Source organism: Triticum dicoccoides, chromosome 7A (genome assembly GCF_002162155.2).
Source record: "Triticum dicoccoides isolate Atlit2015 ecotype Zavitan chromosome 7A, WEW_v2.0, whole genome shotgun sequence".
In the NCBI taxonomy this organism is placed as follows: Eukaryota; Viridiplantae; Streptophyta; class Magnoliopsida; order Poales; family Poaceae; genus Triticum; species Triticum dicoccoides.
The window spans coordinates 5,886,886-5,898,451 of NC_041392.1; the positions used below are offsets into that span (position 1 = coordinate 5,886,886).

Here is an 11,566-nt window from a genome sequence, read left to right on the forward strand (position 1 = left end):
ACAGATGACCGGGCTGCTTTGGCGCGTGGAGAGTCGATGCTGAAGGACAACTCAAAAATTATGAGGATATGTGCGTCATATGTTTTGCCCCTGCATGGGCCTTGATCTTTCTTAGGATAGCTTTGTTGTGGTGCCTCTATTGCAAGCATTTGCAGTTGGTTTTCCAGTGATGCTTTTGAAGGAAATATGCCCTAGAGGCAATAATAAAGTTATTATTTATTTCTTTATATCATGATAAATGTTTATTATTCATGCTAGAATTGTATTAACCGGAAACATAATACTTGTGTGAATACATAGACAAACTAAACGTCACTAGTATGCCTCTACTTGACTAGCTCGTTAATCGAAGATGGTTATGTTTCCTAACCATAGACATGTGTTGCCATTTGATTAACAGAATCACATCATTAGGAGAATGATGTGATTGACATGACCCATTCCATTAGCTTAGCATCCGATCATTTAGTATGTTGCTATTGCTTTCTTCATGACTTATACATGTTCCTATGACTATGAGATTATGCAGCTCCCGTTTGCCGGACGAACACTTTGTGTGCTACCAAACGTCACAACGTAACTAGGTGATTATAAAGGTGCTCTACAGGTGTCTCCAAAGGTACATGTTGGGTTGGCGTATTTCGAGATTAGGATTTGTCACTCCGATTGTCGGAGAGGTATCTCTGGGCCCTCTTGGTAATGCACATCACTTAAGCCTTGCAAGCAATGCAACTAATGAGTTAGTTGTGAGATGATGTATTAAGGAATGAGTAAAGAGACTTGCCGATAACGAGATTGAACTAGGTATTGAGATACCGACGATCGAATATCGGGCAAGTAACATACCAATGACAAAGGGAACAACGTATGTTGTTGTGCGGTCTGACCGATAAAGATCTTCGTAGAATATGTAGGAGCCAATATGAGCATCCAGGTTCCGCTATTGGTTATTGACCGGAGACATGTCTCGGTCATGTCTACATTGTTCTCGAACCCGTACGGTCCGCACGCTTAACGTTACGATGACAGTTTCATTATGAGTTTATATATTTTGATGTATCGAAGGTTGTTCGGAGTCCTGGATATGATCACGGACATGACGAGGAATCTCGAAATGGTCGGGACATAAAGATCGATATATTGGACGGCTATATTCGGACACCTGAAGTGTTTCGGGTGATTTCGGAGAAAACCGGAGTGCTGGAAGGGTTACCGGACCCCCCCAGGGAAGTATTGGGCCTTAGTGGGCCTGAGGGGAGAGAGAGGGCAGTAGCCGAGGAGGTGGCGCGCCCCCTCCTATGAGGAGTCCGAATTGGACTAGGGGAGGGGGTACGGCCCCTCTTTCCCTCTCCCTCCCCCTCTCTTTCCTTCCCCCTTCTCTCTTCCTAGTTGGACTAGGAAAGGGGAGTCCTACTCCTACTAGGAGGAGGACTCCCCCCTCCTTGGCGCGCCCCAAGGGCCGGCCGGCCTCCCCCTTGCTCCTTTATATACGGGGGCAGGGGCGCACCTCTAGACACACAAGTTGATCTTCATGATCGTTCTCTTAGCCGTGTGCGGTGCCCCCCTCCACCATAATCCTCGATAATATTGTAGCGGTGCTTAGGCGAAGCCCTGCGACGGTAGAACATCAAGATCGTCACCACGCCGTCGTGCTGACGGAACTCTTCCCCGACACTTTGCTAGATCGGAGTCCGGGGATCGTCATCGAGCTGAACGTGTGCTAGAACTCGGAGGTGCCGTAGTTTCAGTGCTTGATAGGTCGGGCCGTGAAGACGTACGACTACATCAACCGCGTTGTGCTAACGCTTCCGCTTCCGGTCTACGAGGGTACGTAGACAACACTCTCCCCTCTTGTTGCTATACATCACCATGATCTTGCGTGTGCGTAGGAAAATTTTGAAATTACTACGTTCCCCATCAGTGGTATCAGAGCCTAGGTTTTATGTGTTGATGTTATATGCACGAGTAGAACACAAGTGAGTTGTGGGCGATATAAGTCATACTACTTACCAGCATGTCATACTTTGGTTCGGCAGTATTGTTAGATGAAGCGGCCCGGACCGACATTACGCGTACGCTTACACGAGACTGGTTCTACCGACGTGCTTTGCACACAGGTGGCTGGCGGGTGTCAGTTTCTCCAACTTTAGTTGAACTGAGTGTGGCTACGCCCGGTCCTTGCGAAGGTTAAAACAGCACCAACTTGACAAACTATCGTTGTGGTTTTGATGCGTAGGTAAGATTGGTTCTTGCTTAAGCCCGTAGCAGCCACGTAAAACTTGCAACAAACAAAGTAGAGGACGTCTAACTTGTTTTTGCAGGGCATGTTGTGATGTGATATGGTCAAGACATGATGCTAAATTTTATTGTATGAGATGATCATGTTTTGTAACCGAGTTATCGGCAACTGGCAGGAGCCATATGGTTGTCGATTTATTGTATGCAATGCAATCGCGATGTAATGCTTTACTTTATCACTAAGCGGTAGCGATAGTCGTGGAAGCATAAGATTGGTGAGACAACAATGATGCTACGATGAGAGATCAAGGTGTCGCGCCGGTGACGATGGTGATCACGACGGTGCTTCGAAGATGGAGATCACAAGCACAAGATGATGATGGACATATCATATCACTTATATTGATTGCATGTGATGTTTATCTTTTATGCATCTTATCTTGCTTTGATTGACGGTAGCATTATAAGATGATCTCTCACTAAATTTCAAGATAAAAGTGTTCTCCCTGAGTATGCACCATTGCCAAAGTTCGTCGTGCCCAGACACCACGTGATGATCGGGTGTGATAAGCTCTACGTCCATCTACAACGGGTGCAAGCCAGTTTTGCACACGCAGAATACTCAGGTTAAACTTGATGAGCCTAGCATATGAAGATATGGCCTCGGAACACTGAGACCGAAAGGTCGAGCGTGAATCATATAGTAGATATGATCAACATAGTGATGTTCACCATTGAAAACTACTCCATTTCACGTGATGATCGATTATGGTTTAGTTGATTTGGATCACGTGATCACTTAGAAGATTAGAGGGATGTTTTTCTAAGTGAGAGTTCTTAAGTAATATGATTAATTGAACTTAAATTTATCATGAACTTAGTACCTGATAGTATCTTGCTTGTTTATGTTTAATTGTCGATAGATGGCCCGTGCTGTTGTTCCATTGAATTTTAATGCGTCCCTTGAGAAAGCAAAGTTGAAAGATGATGGTAGCAATTACACGGACTGGGTCCGTAACTTGAGGATTATCCTCATTTCTGCACAGAAGAATTACGTCCTGGAAGCACCACTGGGTGCTAGGCCTGCTGCTGATGCAACTGACGACGTTAATAACGTCTGGCAGAGCAAAGCTGATGACTACTCGATAGTTTAATGTGCCATGCTTTACGGCTTAGAACCGGGACTTCAACAACGTTTTGAACGTCATGGAGCATATGAGATGTTCCAGGAGTTGAAGTTAATATTTCAAGCAAATGCCCGGATTGAGAGATATGAAGTCTCCAATAAGTTCTATAGCTGCAAGATGGAGGAGAACAGTTCTATCAGTGAGCATATACTCGAAATGTCTGGGTATAATAATCACTTAATTCAACTGGGAGTTAATCTTCCGGATGATTGCGTCATTGACAGAATTATCCAATCACTTCCACCTAGCTACAAGAGCTTCGTGATGAACTATAATATGCAAGGGATGGATAAAACAATTCCCGAGCTCTTCGCAATACTAAAAGCTGCGGAGGTAGAAATCAAGAAGGAGCATTAAGTGTTGATGGTCAACAAGACCACTAGTTTCAAGAAAAAGGGCAAGGGGAAGAAGAAGGGGAACCTCAAGAAGAACATCAAGCAAGTTGCTGCTCAGGAGAAGAAACCCAAGTCTGGACCTAAGCCTGAAACTGAGTGCTTCTACTTCAAGCAGACTGGTCACTGGAAGCGGAACTGCCCCAAGTATTTGGCGGATAAGAAGGATGGCAAGGTGAACAAAGGTATATGTGATATACATGTTATTGATGTGTATCTTACTAGAGCTCGCAGTAGTACCTGGGTATTTAATACTGGTTCTGTTGCTAATATTTGCAACTCGAAACAGGGACTACGGATTAAGCGAACACTGGCGAAGGACGAGGTGACGATGCGCGTGGGAAATGGTTCCAAAGTTGATGTGGTCACAGTCGGCACGCTACCTCTACATCTACCATCGGGATTAGTATTAGACCTAAATAATTGTTATTTGGTGCCAGCGTTAAGCATGAACATTATATCTAGATCTTGTTTGATGCGAGATGGTTATTCATTTAAATCAGAGAATAATGGTTGTTCTATTTATATGAGTAATATCTTTTATGGTCATGCACCCTTGAAGAGTGGTCTATTTTTGGTGAATCTCGATAGTAGTGATACACATATTCATAATGTTGAAGCCAAAAGATGCAGAGTTGATAATGATAGTGCGACTTATTTGTGGCACTGCCGTTTAGGTCATATCGGTGTAAAGCGCATGAAGAAACTCCATACTGATGGACTTTTGGAACCACTTGATTATGAATCACTTGGTACTTGCGAACCGTGCCTCATGGGCAAGATGACTAAAACACTGTTCTCCGGTACTATGGAGAGAGCAACAGATTTGTTGGAAATCATACATACAGATGTATGTGGTCCAATGAATGTTGAAGCTCGTGGCGGATACCGTTATTTTCTCACCTTCACAGATGATTTAAGCAGATATTGGTATATCTACTTAATGAAACATAAGTCTGAAACATTTGAAAAGTTCAAAGAATTTCAGAGTGAAGTTGAAAATCATCGTAAGAAGAAAATAAAGTTTCTACGATTTGATCGTGGAGGAGAATATTTGAGTTACGAGTTTGGTCTACATTTGAAACAATGCGGAATAGTTTCGTAACTCACGCCACCCGGAACACCACAGCGTAATGGTGTGTCCGTATGTCGTAATCGTACTTTACTTGATATGGTGCGATCTATGATGTCTCTTACAGATTTGCCGCTATCGTTTTGGGGTTATGCTTTAGAGACGACCGCATTCACGTTAAATAGGGCACCATCAAAATCCATTGAGACGACGCCTTATGAACTGTGGTTTGGCAAGAAACCAAAGTTGTCGTTTCTAAAAGTTTGGGGCTGCGATGCTTATGTGAAAAAACTTCAACCTGATAAGCTCGAACCCAAATCGGAGAAATGTGTCTTCATAGGATACCCAAAGGAGACAGTTGGGTACACCTTCTATCCCAGATCCAAAGGCAAGACATTTGTTGCTAAGAATGGATCCTTTCTAGAGAAGGAGTTTCTCTCGAAAGAAGTGAGCGGGAGGAAAGTAGAACTTGATGAGGTAACTGTACCTGCTCCCTTATTGGAAAGTAGTACATCACAGAAAACGGTTTCTGTGACACCTACACCAATTAGTGAGGAAGCTAATGATGATGATCATGAAACTTCAGAACAAGTTACTACTAAACCTCGTAGATCAGCCAGAATAAGATCCGCACCAGAGTGGTACGGTAATCCTGTTCTGGAAGTCATGCTACTAGATCATGATGAACCTGCGAACTATGAAGAAGCGATGGTGAGCCCAGATTCCGCAAAATGGCTTGAAGCCATGAAATCTGAGATGGGATCCATGTATGAGAACAAAGTGTGGACTTTGGTTGACTTGCCCAATGATCGGCAAGCAATTGAGAATAAATGGATCTTCAAGAAGAAGACTGACGCTGACGGTAATGTTACTGTCTACAAAGCTCGACTTGTCCCAAAAGGTTTTCGACAAGTTCAAGGGATTGACTACGATGAGACCTTCTCACCCGTAGCGATGCTTAAGTCTGTCCGAATCATGTTAGCAATTGCCACATTTATGATTATGAAATTTGGCAGATGGATGTCAAAGCTGCATTCCTGAATGGATTTCTGGAAGAAGAGTTGTATATGATGCAGCCGGAAGCTTTTGTCGATCCAAAGGGAACTAACAAAGTGTGCAAGCTCCAGCGATCCATTTATGGACTGGTGCAAGCCTCTCGGAGTTGGAATAAATGCTTTGATAGTGTGACCAAAGCATTTTGTTTTGTACAGACTTTTGGAGAAGCATGTATTTACAAGAAAATGAGTGGGAGCTCTATAGCATTTCTGATATTATATGTGGATGACATATTACTAATCGGAAATGATATAGAATTTCTGGCTAGCATAAAGGGATACTTGAATAAGAGTTTTTCAATGAAAGACCTCGGTGAAGCTGCTTACATATTGGGCATTAAGATCTATAGAGATAGATCAAGACGCTTAATTGGACTTTCACAAAGTACATACCTTGACAAAGTTTTGAAGAAGTTCAAAATGGATCAAGCAAAGAAAGGATTCTTGCCTGTGTTACAAGGTGTGAAGTTGAGTAAGACTCAATGCCCGACCACTGCAGAAGATAAAGAGAAAATGAAAGATGTTCCCTATGCTTCAGCCATAGGCTCTATCATGTATGCAATGTTGTGTACCAGACCTGATGTGTGTCTTGCTATAAGTCTAGCAGAGAGGTAGCAAAGTAATCCAGGAGTGGATCACTGGACATCGGTCAAGAACATCCTGAAATACCTGAAAAGAACTAAGGATATGTTTCTCGTATATGGAGGTGACAAAGAGCTCATCGTAAATGGTTACGTTGATGCAAGCTTTGACACTGATCCGGACGATTCTAAATCGCAAACCGGATACGTATTTACATTAAACGGTGGAGCTGTCAGTTGGTGCAGTTCTAAACAAAGCGTCGTGGCGGGATCTACATGTGAAGCGGAGTACATAGCTGCTTCGGAAGCAGCAAACGAAGGAGTCTGGATGAAGGAGTTCATATCCGATCTAGGTGTCATACCTAGTGCATCGGGTCCAATGAAAATCTTTTGTGACAATACTGGTGCAATTGCCTTGGCAAAGGAATCCAGATTTCACAAGAGAACCAAGCACATCAAGAGACGCTTCAATTCCATCTGGGATCTAGTCCAGATGGGAGACATAGAGATTTGCAAGATACATACGGATCTGAATGTAGCAGACCCGTTGACTAAGCCTCTTCCACGAGCAAAACATGATCAACACCAAGGCTCCATGGGTGTTAGAATCATTACTGTGTAATCTAGATTATTGACTCTAGTGCAAGTGGGAGACTGAAGGAAATATGCCCTAGAGGCAATAATAAAGTTATTATTTATTTCCTTATATCATGATAAATGTTCATTATTCATGCTAGAATTGTATTAATCGGAAACATAATACTTGTGTGAATACATAGACAAACTAAACATCACTAGTATGCCTCTACTTGACTAGCTCGTTAATCGAAGATGGTTATGTTTCCTAACCATAGACATGTGTTGTCATTTGATTAACGGGATCACATCATTAGGAGAATGATGTGATTGACATGACCCATTCCATTAGCTTAGCACCCGATCGTTTAGTATGTTGCTATTGCTTTCTTCATGACTTATACATGTTCCTATGACTATAAGATTATGCAACTCCCGTTTGCCGGAGGAACACTTTGTGTGCTACCAAACGTCACAACATAACTGGGTGATTATAAAGATGCTCTACAGGTGTCTCCAAAGGTACATGTTGGGTTGGCGTATTTCGAGATTAGGATTTGTCACTCCGATTGTCGGAGAGGTATCTCTGGGCCCTCTCGGTAATGCACATCACTTAAGCCTTGCAAGCAATGCAATTAATGAGTTAGTTGCGAGATGATGTATTACGGAACGAGTAAAGAGACTTGCCAATAATGAGATTGAACTAGGTATTGAGATACCAACGATCGAATCTCGGGCAAGTAACATACCGATGACAAAGGGAACAATGTATGTTGTTGTGCGGTCTGACCGATAAAGATCTTCGTAGAATATGTAGGAGCCAATATGAGCATCCAGGTTCCGCTATTGGTTATTGACCGAAGACGTGTCTCGGTCATGTCTACATTGTTCTCGAACCCGTAGGGTCCGCACGCTTAACGTTACGATGACAGTTTCATTATGAGTTTATATATTTTGGTGTACCGAAGGTTGTTCGGAGTCTCGGATATGATCACGGACATGATGAGGAATCTCGAAATGGTCGAGACATAAAGATCGATATATTGGACGGCTATATTCGGACACCGGAATTGTTTCGGATGATTTCGGAGAAAACCGGAGTGCCGGAAGGGTTACCGAAACCCCCGGGAAAGTATTGGGCCTTAGTGGGCCTGAGGGGAGAGAGAGGGCAGCAGCCCAGGAGGTGGCGCGCCCCCTCCCATGAGGAGTCCGAATTGGACTAGGGGAGGGGGGCGCAGCCCCTCTTTCCCTCTCCCTCTCCCTCTTTTTCCTTCCCCCTTCTCTCTTCCTAGTTGGACTAGGAAAGGGGAGTCCTACTCCTACTAGGAGGAGGACTCCCCCCTCCTTGGCGCGCCCCAAGGGCCGGCCGGCCTCCCCCTTGCTCCTTTATATACGGGGGCAGGGGGGCACCTCTAGACACACAAGTTGATCTTCATGATTGTTCTCTTAGCCGTGTGCGGTGCCCCCCTCCACCATAATCCTCGATAATATTGTAGCGGTGCTTAGGAGAAGCCCTGCGACGGTAGAACATCAAGATCGTCACCACGCCGTTGTGCTGACGGAACTCTTCCCCGACCCTTTGCTGGATCGGAGTCCGGGGATCGTCATCGAGCTGGACGTGTGCTAGAACTCGGAGGTGCCGTAGTTTCGGTGCTTGATCGGTCGGGCCGTGAAGACGTACGACTACATCAATCGCTTTGTGCTAACGCTTCCACTTTCGGTCTACGAGGGTACGTAGACAGCACTCTCCCCTCTTGTTGCTATACATTACCATGATCTTGCGTGTACGTAGGAAAATTTTGAAATTACTACGTTCCCATCAGCTTTGAACTCGCTCATTTCCTTTTCTGTCTCCAGAACCTCTCGGATTGGTTGTGTATTTTCATTATGATATAATGGAAAGAAGATTAGTCCGGGCAAAAAAAAGGCCTAGGCAGTGTCACTCGCTAGCCAGCCGACCAGAGAAGAGAAGCGATCAGACATGGAAAATCTATCTGTTGGGGTTTGGCATGGCAACTATCAAATCAACCTCCAGCCCTAGCCAGTCAGCCGACATTATGTCATTTTTTTTCTCTTCTACTTCTTCCGTCTCAAAATAAGTGTCTTAACTTTGCATTGGCTCTAATACAAATTTGTACTAAGCTCAAAAAACTTATCTTGGAACAGAGAGAGTACTCTGGTATACTGGTATATTATATTGTGGATATCAACAGTGATTCAAGTCACAACAACCTCACCTGTTGGGATCCAGCTTGTTTGCTCCCTTCCCATGCTCCTATCCGTGCTCCCACTCCATCCTACGGCTGTCTTTTTCTTTTTTTTCTTTCTAATCTAATCATCTCCCCCCTGATTTTAAGGGGGTGAGACCAGACCTTATTTTGTTCCAATTAAATCATGTCACGTATGCGGAAGCACGGATGGACGCACGCTGAGGGAGCAGGCAAGTCTCGTCCCACATGTTATATGATTGTATCACGCGCAGAAAAGAGGTGAAGAACCGAGCGGGATTTGCTCCTTTTGTACGTGCGGTAGGAGAGAAAGGCCTGCCAACCAAAGGCGGTGGAATAGGCCTAGCTGCGCGCAGTCACGAAAGGGAAATGGTTTTCAGACAGGGTTTTTCTATTTACCGCTCGCTGCAGCAAACTGCCAGACGACGCACAGGGGAAATCAACGAGCGTTCGGGATGGGCCAGCCCGTTAAAGCTGCGTTCGGACTGGACGAGAGCAAATCAATGGAATGTAAAAAAGTACAGGAAGTGACTTTAGGTGAACAGTGCAAACCATAGGTCTCCAACAGGGTGTTTCCTCTGGTCTGGGTAGATGTTATTTTTCCCATGAAAAGTACAGGTCCAAGGAGTTTTCCTGTGGAATAGACACACCTTATTCCTCCAGAGCGAATAGATTTATAGGAAAAAATTCCTGTGGAAATTGGGCGTGCAAAATTCCTATGCACCAAACGCAGCCTAAATGTTTCAGCGGTTCTGGTTTTGGGAACTTTCTAGCTGGTTCACAGCCGGTTTTCTTCAGTTTTGGGAACCTTCTCGGAGGATCCTGAACCATTTTTTTTCATTTTCCTGTTTCTTTTTCTATTTCTTTTTCTTTCTTTTCATTTTTAGTTTTTTGTTTTCCCTTTTCTGTTTTCAAGTTTATTCCTTTTTTGTTCAAAAAAAATATTTGTGTTGCTCATCAATTGTTGAAAACTTCACAAAATATTCTCAGTTAAAAAAATGTTCACGCTTTCAAAAAATTGTTCAGAAGTTCCAAAAATGTTTCTTTTAAATTTTTGCTCAAAATTTAAAAATGTTCACTTATTTGAAAATGGTTTTTTTCAAATTTAGTTCGGGTGTTTCAATTTTTTTCAAAAGTTCAATAAATGTTCTTGTCTTTATAATTTTGTTCATGAATTCAAAAAATCTTTGCAATTTTCAAAAAAAATATCACAAATTTGAATAAAAATACTCATTTTTTCTAAATTGCGTTTGGGGTTTCAAAAAATGTGCAGAAGTTCAAAAATGTTCTTGGTTTTTTGAGCTTCATCTAAACTTTGTTCAAGATTGAAAAATGTTTGAATTTTCCATAAAATGTTTGTGTTTTCAAATAATTTCCCAATTTGTAGAATTTGTTCAAAAATTTGAATTTTTTCCAATAATTATTCGCTTTCCTAAATAAAAACAGGTTCAAAATTCCAAATAATGTTTAGATCGATCACCGCTCACAATTCTTATAAGCCACACTGCAATTATTAGACACCAAGATAATATATTCCACTGGTTATGTACCACTGCGTACTTCCAGGAGGTGAAAGGGTTCGAATCCTCGTCAGTCCATCTTATTTTAGGAATTTTATGCGAGTCCAACTTAAAACATTGTGGTGCTTATTAATCAGAAAATGTATTCAGCTCAAGCGGCTTGATTTAGGAAATGAGAGACACATGTCGCGAGTTTGAACCCAGCCTGCATTATTTTTGCTGATTTTTTTCTACATTGTGGGGTTCGCTACCTGCGCCGGCCTGTTAGTTCGCCGCCTGTGCGAGGCCCCGCCAGTCTGCGGGATGTAGTCGGTTCCAGAGAGATCACCGCGGACGTTTTTGTGTGTTTTCTTCTTTTTCCCATTTTTAACTTTAGAAACATTTTTTGAAATTATGAACATTTTATGAAATATGAATTGTTTTAAATTCATGAGGTTTGTTCAAATATATTTAAAAAATGTATTCGAAATAACGAACATTTTTTGATTTCCTAAATATTTTTTCAAATTCATGAATCCGCTTGGGGTGGGTTCATGACTGCTCGCCCAAGCGGATTAATTTGGAGGTCCCTTGCAATGTGCGGGCCGCATTTGGGAACAGAAAATGGTTGTTTGGTTCAGCCCACGAAGAGCCCACCGGCTAATATGCCAGGGGAACGGACGGGACGGAGTGGGCACGGGGTAGTCGCTTGCACAGAAATCGCGGCGCCGCGCCGGG

At 43.1% G+C, this 11,566-nt stretch overlaps 1 pseudogene; it reads right to left on the reverse strand.

Moving 5' to 3' along the window:
- Nucleotides 1-11,079: 11,079 nt before the first annotated feature.
- Nucleotides 11,080-11,566, reverse strand: part of LOC119332801 — a 2,311-nt pseudogene continuing 1,824 nt past the window's right edge.